Raw genomic sequence first — 15,413 nt, 5'->3', positions numbered from 1 at the left:
CTTGGAGGCACTCTTATACTATTCTTGCTTGAAGTTTCTTAGAAGCTCTTCATGCAGGGAAAAAGTAATTCTTTTTTTAATTTCTTTTTTCTTCTAATAATCATCTGGAAATGGGTAATTAACAATGGTTTGGGTAGTTAAACTTTGACATTACTTGTATTTATTACCCTGTAACTTTGTCAGAGGTAAATAGTCCCCTATACTCTCAGTAAAACTGACTTAATTCCCTTATGCAATGGGTGATAAGCTGTGCCTGTGATGCAATGCTGGCTCAAAGGGGCTAGAAAGGATTACAAACTGCCAACTTACACAGATTATTCACTTTAAAACTGTGTGGGGTTTTATCATTTTAGATTTGAAATTAAGCACCCAGTTTATCATTATATCCCTTATATATTAAATTATATAAAATTATCTTTGAGAAGCAGATAAAAGTATTTCTGTTTTATAGGCACATATAATCTCCCAATTTTGATTGCATTTTAGATATGGAACTTTGGAATACATTTCAGTGTATTTGGAGCATTGTAAAATTCTTTCTCAGTCTAAGCAGGGGTGACATTTTGCAAAGCACTGTAGGAGTACTTTTAAAATTCTTATGTAATGTGTTCATTAATTTTCAATAGCTCACCAACCAAAAAATTAATCAGGCTAAAAGAAAGCTTGGCCATTACTTGCAAGGCAACATCTTGCATACCTGGGAAAGCCTACAAGAGGGAGGAAAGGACTTGGAGCACGGTGTTTTCCTTAGTAAAGGATGCATTAAAAAGGTCTAAAAAGGCCTACTACCACGAAAAAAGCAAAACTATTATTCACAAAGTCAGGGACTGAGTCCTTTCCTGTGGTACTTTCTGGGTCCCCCTTGGCAGGAATGAAATGATGAATCTGACCCATGTTCTCAGAAGGCTAATTCATTATTTTGATACTGTATTATATTAAAGAATTCGATACTAAAACTATACTAAAGAATAGAGAAAGGATGCAGACAGAAAGCTAGAAGATACTAATTAAAAACTCGTGACTGTCTCTCCTCAGAGTCTGACACAGCCTGACTGTGATTGGTCATTAAGCCAAAACAATTCACATGTTGGATAAACAATCTCCAACCACATCCCAAAGCAGCAAAACGCAGGAGAAGCAAATGAGATAATAATTGTTTTCCTTTTTCTCTACTGCTTCTCAGCTTCCCAGGAGAAGAATCCTGGGCAAGGGTATTTTTCAGAAAATGTGACAGTGAAATATGAAACTTTCCACCCTAACCCTGGGATGTGCACCCACTCTCCTGTTCCACCTCACACCTCTGCAGGGGTCAGACAAGCACCACTTGTAAGAGGATGATGCAGTTCCCAGTGATCATTCTGCTGAGGATGTGCAGCGCAGGCCCAGGATGTGCAGTAAATCCCCCCAGCACGGCCTTGTGGCACCCAGCAAACAGTAATTGTCAAAGTTCCTCTCACTCCAAATGGCCATTTCACACAGCTCAACTGTGCAGTTCAAAACCCATCTGAACAGAGTTGTACCTCACACTCATCTTCCCAAAGAAATCCTTGCATATGCTCTAGATAAACATTAGGAATTCCTCAGAGTGAAAGAGATTAGTAAAAACTATACTTGAGCAGAGCATAAGTCTAAATAGTGAGTGGTGAGGGATAATACCTGCCTGGGGAGCCATCAGGACAAAGTGTGCTTACAGAGAATGATGGCTCTCAGCAGTGTCAGAAAGAAGGCAGCAAGAGGAAACCTCTGCATAGGGAGGATGGGAGAGAGATGAAAGCCAGGAAAGTCCAGCGCCATGAGAATGGCAAATGGATATTAACCGTCTGGAAATCTTCTGGCTCTGCTGGCATCCTGCTTTTTGAGGGCTAAGTTCCTTTTGCAACACGCACTGACCATGCTATTCTGCCAGCTTGGTTCTTTCCTGACATAGGAGCAGCCACAGAGGCCCAGAGCAGCAGTGCCAGATCCCATATCCCAACTCCAACAGCAGGGAAAAACCAAAGCCTCTGCCCACCCCATCCCATCCCATCCCATCCCATCCCATCCCATCCCATCCCATCCCATCCCATCCCATCCCATCCATCAACCCAGCACCCACCAAATGTGCTTTCCAAGTAATAAGACACCCACAGGGGATTCATCTTCAATCAATGTGTCCAGCTTTTATTTGAACTTAAAGTCTTTTTTCTATGCCTTTTTATATTCTCCTCTCTGCTAAAGACACCTAAGCTGAGCATGTACAGCATATGGAAGTAATAGTGACTGTGAAAAAGCGATGGAGAGAGCACAAATTTTCCCCACATCCTGTAGAGGAGTTTTAAAGCTTATCCCACACTTCATAGCTTGTTTGTTTTGAATCTGCCACCTCCTACTCATCCCCCTATCTCTCATCACTTGAAATATTTTTTTTTATTTTGCCCTTTTCCCCTTCCCTTTTTATTTGCTTACATTTTCTCTTTTTCACTCTAGCCCAACCATTTCCCTGTTCTTCTCCTCTACATTTATTTTTCTCTCCAGTTTCTACAGCTCTCTCTCTCGTTTTGGGCACGTATTATTGGCATAAAAATATTGTCTGCAAAATTAAGGAGGAATTGGAAAGTCACATCCCCTAAGAGGCAGGATTTCTTACAGGTCTTATTCTACTCAGACAAATCTTCTGGCACTATTCACAATTCAGAATAAACTCCTAAACATTTTTTTCAGTGAAGTCGATGGTTTGCCCCATCCTTCCTTTGCAGCATCTTTCCTGGTTCTTTGGCTGCTAAAGATTTTTCACACAACAGAAAGATCTAAATGGAATTTGACCTAAGCCAAGCCCTTATACAGAAGTCAAATTTCCTGAGAACAAAGTGGTGGAGGCAGCACAAAGGACCTGATGATTGATTTAATGAACACACTTGTCTGTGAGGTGTTACCCCACCACTGTTGGTTCAATTAAACTTGGTTTTCTGACCATCCCTCCATTAAGGATGGTCTGGAGTCAAAACCATGGCAGTTGCTGGATAGTGGGGGCATCAGACCTTGGCATTAAGGACTCATAAATATCCTTTCTTTGCTGCTGTTTCATGGAAGCTCAGTAGGCACCTCCATGACTTCATGGTGAAAGGATGCAGACCCTGCAGAGGAGAGGTCAGCCCATAGTGACCAAACTCCCACTTAAAGGTGGCACCAGAGCACGGGAAAGGCTTCTCTTCACGTTAAAAGTTTCCTTTTAGCCAGTACTTCATCCACCCTCGGGTCACCAAATGATTTATGATTCTACATCCAAACCAGTCTCTGATGCTAATTTGACAAGCCAACTGGTGAATCCTGAAACACTTTCCTGTTAAAGACGAGGCAGAGTTGAAACTGTGCATTAGGGCGTCAGTCACAGAAACCATCTGTTCTAACAGGGCTTTTTGTTCTTCCCAAATTCAAGCTTTCTGAATGAGATGCTGACTGTTTTATAAAATACTGACAAGAATCAGTATACAAGAAATTACCTATTCAGCATCTCTAAGAGATGGTAATTGACAGTAGTCAGTTAAGAAGTAAAGATGTTTGGAATGATTAGCATTAGGGAGGATGAGTTGTAGAGTCTCTTCGTTAACTCTGTATTAAATTAACCTTCCCACCACTTACAGTTTCAGAATTGCTTCGCAAAACACTACAAATGAGCCTTAAGTGCAAGGCATTGTTTCCCATGGCTAGTCACAACAGTCATAAAATAAATCTGGGGTCTGGATAAGCTTTGCTGCCTTGCTTCAAGACAATATCCTGGAGTAATTTTATTTTTGGCCACGAATGACTCACTATCACCTCCATCTTTTAATTTATCACTCTAATCTTTCAAAACTAAGGAAAAGTGACTCAGAGAAAGCATTTTCCCCCATGACAGCAGTCAATGAGAGAAGATTGCCCACCTCCAACCTCACAGATTTGCAGCATCCAAGTGGATCAAGCCCCAGACAAGTGAGTCAGACCCCAGGGTTGACCCTTCTGGAACAGGAATTCTGACCCAAGACCCCCCTTCCTACCTAAATTACCTCAGATCCCAACACTGGCAACTTGCACCAGTGTTTCTGATTGACAATTCATAGACATCAGGCTGTTCCTGCCTTGTCTTGAATACACCAAAGTTCCCTAACCCTCCCAAAGTTCAAGGCAGTCATTTTATTATTTCCCACCAAACTTCAACTCTGATCTCTGCTTTGCCCCCTTTAGAAGAGCTGACACTGAATTACCACACCAGGGTTTTCAGGTGTGGTAAAAAAAATTAATTTCCTAGAATTTCTTCCTTTCAGACTCTCTAAAGATAGTTTGGAGTGATAATAGATTGTCATGCACAGAAATACCAATATTTTGATCACAGTTATTTTGACATTTCATGCCCCTCAGTAGCTACATGGCATTGTGATACCAAACCTCTCACAGCAAACTGTAACCAGCTTCTATTTTGGATGCCTGAAGGTTGAGGAGACACTTTTCTATTCTGAGGACACAATTTACATAGATAAAACAGATAATACCAAGAGCTCAAGCAGAAGGAACAATTTCATATCAGATTCCTCTTAATATACAATGAGATTTGTCTTTATTGTGATAGTAGCTACCAACTTTCTTTACAATGTATTTCCCAAACCAGAAAGTGAATTCTTCTCCCTCTATTCTTTACATTCATAGAAATGGCATGAAGTTCTATTTTTTCCCTTGGTGAAGCACCCGAGGCTGCTTTCATCAAAGCACAGAATGGGTTGGGTTGGAGAGGACCATAAAGATCATCTTGTTCCACCCTCTGCCATGGGCAGGAACACTTTCCACTATCCCAGATTGCTCCAAGTCCTGTCCAACCTGACCTTGGACACTGCCAGGGGCAGCCACAGCTGCTCTGGGAAAGCTGTGCCAGGGCCTCAAAGGGAAGAATCTCTTCCCCATATCCCAGCCAGCCCAGCCCTCTGTCAGTGTGAATCCATTGCCCCTTGCCCTGTCACTCTGTGCCCATCTCCAAAGTTCCTCTCAGCTTTCTTGGAGCCCCCTTAGGCATTTTAAGGGGCTCTAAGGTCTCCTCAGAGCCTTCTCCAGACTGAACAGCCCCAACCCTCCCAGCCTGGTTCCAGACCAGAAGGGTCTCAGCCCTCTGGGCATCTTTGTGGCTTCCTCTGGACCTCCTCCAGCAGCTCCAGTCCTTCTCTGGCTGGGGACCCCCCCCAGCTGGATGCAGTGCCCTGAGTGGGGGTCTGACTTTTGAGGAGAATCTGTCCATTAACATCTTCCCTGTACGTGTTGAAACACAAAAGAAGAAAATGGGCAAGCGAACATAACACTACAAATATATTTTTCTGTATTAAAAAAGAATGGCATTACAAATATCTGTTCTATTACAGCAGAGTGTTCCTTTATCAGCAGGCTGTGAAGCTGAGGCTGCTCTAGGTGTTCTCTGCAAGGCTGCTCAACAGACTGCAGGGATAGAACAGACCTTCACTCTGTGAAATCCTGCTGACAGCTCCGAGCTGAATGCTGCAGTTCCTTGTCCCCTTAAGATAACACAATTGCTTGGATGCACAGCATCTTCTGCAGTTTATGAGGCAGTGATCAATCTCTGATTGACAATTCTAATTAGCAGCTCTCTTATGTGCAACATTATGGCATTTTATAGCAACTTTCTCCTGGATATTAAACCTCCACAACCACCTTATACGAAATAAAGTACTTTATAGATCATTTGATACCCAATGCTATCAATTCTGTTTGTTTATACTGAAAGGCTTTGTTGGTATTATAATATGCTGGTTTTGATATAAAAATTCATATCTTTAATACCCAGCAATATCTTCTAAGGCCTCAGCTTTTCTTCTCTGAAGAGCTCTTGGCATTTGAGGCTGATACAGGAGGAGGACTACTGTGTCCTTTTATTGCTGTTTCCAGAACTCTGTGTATTCCAGGTATAAAGTTTTGTACATTTAGAGATGAAGATTGTTTCCCTCCCTCCAACAGCAGTGATTCATAATGGAATACAGAAATCATAAGAAAAAATGACATCTGTTTAAAAATGTGGTTCTCTGTTACAGTCACAATGACATATCACATTTTGCTTGGTTGAAAACAGCTATAAAATGGTGTTCATTTGAGATGTGTTATGAAACATCTAAACAGATTTGTCATGGAATAACAACTTTCACCCCCCCAAACCAAGCAAGAGTTACACAGCAGGGTCATTCCTGAGCATCCCCATTAGAATCTGTAACCAGCAGACCAAAGTCCATCAGAAATACAGGAAATAAGCTTGGGTTCGAGTCACTGAATTCCTCACCTGTACTAAATATGAGTTTGTTTCAGGGTATTTTTTTCCCACCCTGATATTTCTTTTGGAAAACTAGGCTTTCCATCATACAGAAGGTGATAAATTACTGAGAAAAACGCAGTATCTTTTCTTGTCATGTGTGTGGCTTGTACCACAGATCTGTTTTCCCTGGTGTTCTCGGAGGGAGAGACAGTATATAAAATAAAGTTTTCCTCCTCCCTCCCCAGAAATCCCTAAACAGTAATTTGAGCTAAATGTTACCTTAAGCCTACTTTAAATTAACCACCCTACACTTCCAAAACTAAATTTAAAGATGAGGAATCAGCAAAACTTCTGTAACAACACCAAAAGAAAAAAAAAATAAAAAAGATTGTAAAGCACAGATAAGGAGGTTGATGATATATACACTTGAAATACCAGATATCAGCAACAGAATGCAAAGCACAGCAGGGCAGTTACAACTCAGTGTGATTCATCTTTTAAATGATAAGACTTCTCTAATTTTATGAAGTATTTGTCATATCAAATGCTTCCTAGTCCCATGAAAAATTTCTTTCCTTTCCATCCCTTAGGATTTTGATGTACAGTATAGTGCTGCCTTAATATCAGGATTAATGCTGGAATTATAAATAAACCACTCAATATTTAGGGCTATTGATGGTGGTAAGTGACACCCTGAAAGTTGAATTTCCACGCTGAACAGTAACTTTACAGTATTGCACAAACCAGGAGCTGTACAGGGACGATCTCCTCTATTTTATTCAGAAGGGAGAGGGCTTGAAGATCCATTGATTTCAAACTTATTTTGCAAGTTTTCATTTAAATACCATAAATCCTCCCAGTAAATTGAGAAAATACATTTTTTCCCTTTGGAAATTAATCGGGAGGCAATTTATATGCATATATCTAATACATAGGCACACAGACACATAAAAATGTGATTTGAGGGAAGAGATTGTATTGCATTAATAAAAGCAAAGATAAAAATTCAAATAGGAGCTTCAGCATAATCAGTCCCTTTAAGTCACATTGACTGTGCAGGAGTTCAGCCACCCAAGCTGCCCTTTGGCTTTTCCTGCAGGTCATCCTCCTGCCCTGGGGCAGCTCCTGCTCCCTGGCTCAGGGATTTCTCCTTCAGCTGCCAGCCCCAGTCACTGTTTGCCCAGCCAGGTGTTCTGCCCATCCTCTGCTAAAGAGGCATTTCTTCCGCTCCGCTGAAAAACTTTGTCTTTTGCTGTTTTGGCAGGCTTCACTCCCTCCTACCTACGCCTTCTCACCCTCCTCTCCTGCCAAAACACACCTTTCCTGAGCCACTTTTTCTCCATTTCATTTCCATACCTCTCATATAAAGTGATTCCTGTGTGAATCATCCAAATACACCTGGTCCCTAAACATCAGGCAGAACCTCTGGTACGTGCCCAGGGTTCTTATGTTTTACCTTTAAATTGAGTTTTGCCATGACACAAAACAATTTGTGTTGAATATTTTATCTCAACCTGTTAAAGAACGGGGGACCTTGCTCAAATTTAAACAGGACTCTCCCTGCTACACACCAAAAACCCACAAAACAACCCAAATTTTCTTCATATATTAAACATGCTCAGGGTTTTTATGTTTTACCTTTAAATTGAGTTTTGCCATGACACGAAACAATTTGTGTTGAATGTTTTCACTCAACCTGTTAAACAATGGGGGATCTTGCCCAAATTTAAACAGGACTCTCCCTGCTACACACCCACAAAACGACCCAAAGTTTCTTCATATGTTAAACAGCAATAATCAGAAGTGGCAAAGAATGCATTTAATACCCAACACCACTGTACTTGAGGGAGGCATCAGTCTCACCCACCCTGAAGTCATTGTTAAATTTGGCATCACTAACACGGCCTCAGACGAGGATAAATCTTCCTTCTCATCCGCATTCAGGCGCGGTTGAGAGCAGCGCTGCCTGTTCCACACTCCTGCTTTTCTCTGCTGAGTTTGGGCAGAGAGAGGTATAAAATATGCAACACAGAGCCCTGGTGCAAACTGGAGGATGTGTGGTTACTCCTGCTTTGATGGAGGGAAAATATGTTTCTCTCATCTATTCTCCCTGGACTGCAAAGGCAGGAAAAGGGAAGGCCACGGTACGCCTTTGGAAAGGAGAGTGGTGTTAGTCCAAACAGCTGAGTCCAGAAATAAAAATAAAGCCATTAAAAATAGTTCTAGTAGTTGATTAAAACTGTGTGATATTCCCTATGGAGCAAAAATGCTTCCACAATTTTAAGGTGTTCAACTCACGGAGTTATTATGTTTTAACAGTATAACACACCTCAAATCTCACTCAGCAATCAAATTTACTAAATAACTCCTGGAAAACCTTAAGTGTATTTTAAATAACATCCATAGTTTTTTTATCCAGTATATTTAGAACTATAGTCAAAAAGACATGTGAGTAATGTAGCATGTAAACAAAACTCACACTGAGGAATTTATTTTATTCCACCTTTTTTAACACATTTTTAGACACATAAAACAGATCAAGTTTTTGTGTATCCTAATATTTCTCAACTTCTGTTGTTAATATTTTTTTTAATATTCAGTTCATGTGACAATCCAAAATTAAGGCATTTACATATAAAGGGCAGTAAAACATAAAACATTAATTTTGCATTTTAACATTAATTTTATCTCAGATACTTTATGCCACTTCATAAAATTTAAAGCTATTAAATTTTAAGGCTTCACTTATATTGAATTTTAGCGCTTGTCTTATTTAGGATAGACCTTCAGTATGGGAGATGTAATTTAAGATGACCTGTAAAACGTATAGACAAAGCATCTTCTGATGTGTGTCCTATACCAGGTCGATTTTACTGACATGCCCTCAAAAATTAGCTTGCCCTTGACAAGGAAATTATTTCAAAATGCTCTTTTATTTTTCTTTATCACTGTATACAAGGGAAACAGGTTAACAGAAAATTCAATTGCCCAAGATTATCTAGGAACTCAGAAGTAAAGATCCAGATGGAATATGCATCTTCCAGCTCTTTAAACACCAATACATTCCCAAGAGATCTTCTCCTATATCGTATCAGTTAAAAAAAAAAAAAAACAAAACCAGAAGATAAATGGCAAGCATGTCAGACAGCAGCCCTGCCTGCTGTTTTCCCTAGTTAGAAATGCAAACAAGAATTGACCTGTGCCACTTCTGATCTCAAACCAGTTATCAGAGTGCATCTCCTTCAGCAGCCAGGCCAAGGGAACTCGAGTCAATGACCGTGGATAAAAGCTTTTCCGATAAACCCTCAATCCATTAAATCAAATGGCGACTTTAAATTGATGAAGATTATAATAAATTATTTCTTAATCCTGATGTATCAATCTATCATAGGTGGTGGCACAGCGCAACGAGCAGCAGCACTAAAAGCTTTGTGAAAGTCATCTCCTCTTCCCTCAGAGCTCAGAGGGTGGGAGAGGAGCTGCAGCAGGGGACAGGGGAGGGATAGGCCACAACTCCTGTGCAAGGGGGAAGGAAGGAACTGATGGTGGCACCTTGCTGGGAAAAGGGACACAGATAAATGTTCCCATCATGGCACAGAGGCTGACAGTGCCATAGAAAGGACCAGTCCGTTCCAGTTACTTTGAGGAGCAGGAGGAACAGGAAACTTCCTCAGTTTGGGGAATATTGACAGTTGTAAGTTATCCCATTGTTAGTAACAAGATTGAGGAGCACAGAGACCCTTTAGTCTGCTGCTGGCATGCTGGTAATTCTGAACTCTGCTCACTTCTGTTTATCATACTAATTCAGGGAATGGCAAGAATGAACTCTTTCTGGAGCATGCTCACAGCTGTTTCCTAAATAATGAAAATTGAAACAGTTTCTTTCAAAGCTCTTGGAATTCATGAAAAGAGGAAGTGGCAACTCTAAGGATCCTTTATTTATTTTTTAACCAAAGTATTCTAATCCAAGCAATATACAATGAAAACATACAGATCCAAGCCTGGCCATTCCATTACTATTTTACATTTCTGCCTGACGTGTTCCTCCTGGATTCAGGCACTTACTTCACCATCAGCTGGTGAAATGAGGTGCTGGTTTTGATCCACTGTATACTGGATCCTCATTATTCGAGGCTGTTGCTCCACTAAGACAAAGGAAAGAGGGATAATGGCTCCAAGGAAGTGCCTGAAGAGGGACAGCATAAAGAGCTACACCTATGGCCATCTCCAAGTATTCCAGGCTGTGCAACCTTCCCCTGGCTGCCTTTGTTTGGAAATTCCAACCTGTGCTGGCCGAGATGGTCTCTCCATACACCTGTTGGCTTTCACTGTCATGGGAGCTTCCCAATAATTTATATTTCTCCAAGCACACACGGTTTGGCATCAGGACAATGACAGCATTACAAACCCACCTCCCTTTCACATTGAATGTTAAGAGCTTAAAAAGACCAGATGAGTTTTTCTACAATTCCTGGAGAGTTTGGTCCAGTGAATACTCAAATACCTTTATTTCATAGCCTTTGCTTCACAGGTCAGCTGAGCTCTTTATCTACCTGTCTTGTATGCTCTGAGCTGCAACATTTGAGAGCTCTAAACCCAAAAATGAACCCAAGAAATGTTTGACTTTGAGTTGCATTTTACTTCAGACATTTTCTATGCACCACTGCACACACACAAAAGGCAAATCTGATGGGAATACTGCGTGAAAGGGTGTTGTCATCAGGTTTTGAGACCGCTATTGAAGACTCAAGACTTCAGATAAAAATTCAAAATTTTTTTAGTCTTCCTTGTAGTTAGTAATTTATATTTACACAGACAAGCAACTCATAACATTTTACATTTCTTCTAGAAATAAATCTTGCAACATCTGTGTGAGATAGAAACTTAAATACAGTTATTTTACAGATGAGGAAACTTAAGCACAGAGAAAAGTGCATGACTAAGAAATTGACATTTACTTTCAATGTCTAAAATGGACTCTCAGGCATCTAAATGATGGCTTAAGTATTCACATTCAGAAATGAGCATTTTGCTCCAATTAAAAAAAAAAAGAGCTGTCAGGTATAAAAATACATAAACCCCTAAAAATAACCTAGTTAACATCTTATGCTGATTTAAAGACTTATGACTTCTACCTGGTAACTTTCCAAACAGCAACCCTGGGGGAAAGCAGAGATCTAAATACTAATAACAGGATTTCTGCCACTGGACCTACTATTATTATAAAAAGAAGTGATTATTTTTGGCTTAAAAGTGTGTGGTTGAGATGTTTATTTATCACCTTGGTAAATGAAGAAAAAAAAAGCCAGAAACTTCAATTCACAAACAGAAGCACAGTTAGCAACTGCTATTGCCAACAGTTGGTCCATCTCATCATGAAAAATATAGGTCTCATACTTACTAAAAAAAAAAAAAATTGTCATTTTCTATAGCAGAACATTCTTAAATATTTTTTTTTTTAGATATGAGGCATCTTTTTGTTTTCCCTAAGTGTCAACCCAAGGCATGCATTTAATTTTGATTTTTTTTTTGTGTGTCTTCAAAGCTTGGTCACGCCACCTTCACACACCTGCCACTTGCCAAACCTCTTTTCTTCTCCTTGAGCACAGAAGATGTCCCAGACAATGCAGCAATCATTCAAATCACATCTCCAGCACACACGCTGGATCTGCTATGGCTCGCGCTGCTTCTATCCCTTGCAATAAATTTTAATCAGATACTTTGTACCCTGTTGTACTCTTGTCTGAAACCATCCAAAGTGCTGTTGTTGCTAAGGAAACCACTTCCCCTTATCCTCACACTCATCTCTGCTGCCTCCTTCCCTCCCTTCCCTTCTCCCCATGTTTTCCTTGGCTCCAAGGGCACCACTGAGCCATTTACCCCCTCATACCTTGGGGTGCAATCTCACTTGAAGCACATAAGAAATCCCTGCAACCAGAACTGGTGGTATTTAAAGTGTGACCATCCCTGCACAGGCCCATTATTTAATTAGTCTCTGCACAGCAGGGACCAAGCCAATCCCAATGGCTGCAACGGTGAGGAGAAGCTCTAACCTGCTGTGAAAAAAGGCAAAATTTCAGCTCCGGGCTCTTCTTGCAGGAGACAAAAGAAGAAATAGATGGAATGGAATATATGGGCTGGATAAGCAAGTATTTGGTACTTTTCCTAAGGAAGGAAGTTTCAGAGCCCTGCACTCTCCTCTGCAGAGCCCTCCCACCATAAGAAGCCCACAACAGGAAGAGCTGTTTACCTCTTTCAGAGAAATCAAGTCCCCTGAGCCATTTGACTGCAGAATTGATTTCTGACCCTTTGCTTCCTTCCAGGCTCCTGATGTTTAAATCATCAGGAAGGGTGCTTGTGTTTAGAGTTTTATCTTCTCAAAGCTGTGAGCAGCACTGCAGACCATGGCTCCATCACCACAAGCACAAGGGAAAAATAAGAAAAGGGGAAATTTGGCTTTTGCCATGACCACCCTGCATGCCCAGAACCAGAACCAAGCCAGGCTGTTAACTGAAAGAGGCACAGGGGAAAACACAGCAAGGAAACTAAGTCAACAACCATTAGAGTGCTTTCTTCTACAGGAATGGATAAAGCAGCATTTGAATAATATTTCAAGTTGTATTTGGTAGGTTTTTTCAGGGAAAAGAAAATTCACTCAACATACACCATTCCCTAATGGAAAGGCCCCATTAACTATACATTGTGGCTGGCAGTAATGGGAATTTTGACACATTTGGCCTTTTTCAACACTCATTACTCTTCTCCCCACCTTGCTTTTGCTTTTTACCACACTCAGCTTTGTATAGAGGGGTGTAGAAGAGGCAAAGGGCAAAATTCAAAGCTAAAGAGCAAACAACCTCTAATATTATAGAGCTTTCTCTGTGTTTTTGCTTTCCCCAACTAAGCCTCCCTGCCACTAGTATTGAGTGTGAGGAACCTGCTGGGTCTGTTGCAGTTGTCCTATTGACTTTCTCTGGATGAATAAGTTCCTGTCAAGAGCAGCACTAAATATCCACTTTAGAAAAGCACTTTTAGCCATAAAGAGCACATTTTCCCTTCCTTTCTAGAGCCAGAGCCAGCACTGCAAAGCACAATGAAAATGCAGTCTTTGGAGACAGATATAATTATAAGTAAATACTTCACAGGCATTAATTAGCAGCATTTTTTCACCTGTGGTTTGTATAGGGAGTCAAACATCCCCCAGCAGAATTTGCTGCTGCTCCTATACTTGCTACCAACACTTCACAAGTAATAATTACACCAAACCCTTGTACTGCACCAAGCCTCAGATGCTTGAATAATATGAATCTAAAACCTTAGTTGTGGATTACTTTTTTTAAATTTTTTTTTTTGTCAAAAGCAGCTAAGATACAGATCCTGAATCTACTGCATGGCAGCCTCTTAGTACTTTCTTGTGGTCAGGGGCTGAATAAGGGATAGACCCCTTGCCAAAAAAATTTCACAAAATTCCAGAATGCTTATTTGGGATTTCAGCTAATTATCTGAAAGAAAAATCATTGAGAGGAACAAAGTAACGGCTCATCTGCATTCAGCATTGGTGCCATAAGATGAGGGTTAAAGAAAAAAAACCTGTACAGAAACAGGGAAGCAGAAAAGACAAAATTAAAGGCCAGTGTATTGGTCTACAGCCTTGCAGAACAGCAGAGCAAATGCTCAGTGAGGAACACAAGCCATGGGTCTGTGTTTGCCAGCAAAGAGAACAGCCAATTTCTTTGGGCTGTGCATGTCCAAAGGCTCTGCAGTTTTTAATCAAAGGCTACTGCTCTCACCCACTTAGAGTGGGTTACTGGTACATTACTGATATTATATAGTAAAGGGCCTTAAAAAATTCCTGAAATTATTTTTCACACAATAAATCTCAGAATTCTTGACTCACTTGGCAGAGTTCTTCTCTTTCCTTTAGGCAAAAAACCATAAAAGAAGTTGTTCCCTTGCTTTGTTGGGGTGATGTTCAGATTTAAGGTTCCCATGCTGAATACAGAATGGAAATCCCACAGAGAAACTCATGCATATATTGCTAAATTATTACAGAGGTTTTATTCTGGAGAGTAAATAAACCTACATGTTATAGAAAGTTCAGAGGCAGGTGGGAGAGAAACATCAATATATTCCTCTGGAAACTGAGTTAAATGTTTGAAAGCCTAGATTTGTTTTGCATAAGCCTTGGAATGTGTGCCACCAGCATGGCCCTGAAGCAGCTTGGGGAAGCTCTGGCTGTGAGCACAGGCTGGTGGAAAACCAGCACAGGCACTCATGGCTGTGACTCAGCATCATGAGAGCCTCCTGACACACAGCCTGCTGCCACCACATACTCCAAGGGCTCCTTCAGCCCAGCAGCAGAACCTCTGTTTTCATTCCCAAACACCTCCAGATTTGCTTGTGAGGGCCTAGATCACCTCGTCCCTTCGCTGGGCAGAGGGGGACATTCACGTAACCACCTCCAGATTTCCATCTGAGATGCAGAGTTCACTGTTTGAACATATGAATATGCAGTCAGGAGCTGTCAAAAAATCATGCAGCTATTCACTGGAACAAACAAGAGAGGAGAAATGTCTTAATATCAGAGCTGGCTTGACATTTCCCAGCATAACCAGATCTGGCTGTGGTCTGCAAGAAATCAATTCACAGAGAAGCCACAAATATCAGCTAATGCTTTGGTTCATAAACTTTTATCCGTGCTGGTATGAAAGACCTATTAAAGTAAATAGGGCGAGAGCCTGAGGCTCAGGTTGAGGGCCCAGAGCAGGTAAGAAGTCAAGCAGGCTCTTTGAAAGCTCCCTGGGGAAAATACCAGGGATATCACTTGGAAAACAGCCCTAAAATTTTTTTCTTCATATACATTGCCCCTATTTTGCATACCCTGGACAACGCCTGAACTCAAGAGATTGCTTAGTGCCTTAGTTTTGGTAAAGGTCATATAAATATTGATCACTGCTGGAGAAGTTCAAAAAACCTTTTAAACTGATGCCTTTTGTTTGGCACCAATTAATTTTTATTCCCATATTTTGAAATGAAAAGTTCCCGATTCCACCCACTTGACAAATGATTTTGAGTATTGTGAATAAGAAGCTTTTATAGGACTAGGTAAATTGCTGGAAGATTTTTAAGGACTGTACTTCACTCCTTTAGATCT

Source organism: Agelaius tricolor, unplaced genomic scaffold (assembly GCF_023055355.1).
Source record: "Agelaius tricolor isolate 1412-34295 unplaced genomic scaffold, bAgeTri1.0.p SCAF_10, whole genome shotgun sequence".
Classification (NCBI taxonomy): domain Eukaryota; kingdom Metazoa; phylum Chordata; class Aves; order Passeriformes; family Icteridae; genus Agelaius; species Agelaius tricolor.
The sequence above is the reverse complement of the archived record's forward strand: the minus strand, read 5'-3'. Positions refer to the sequence as shown.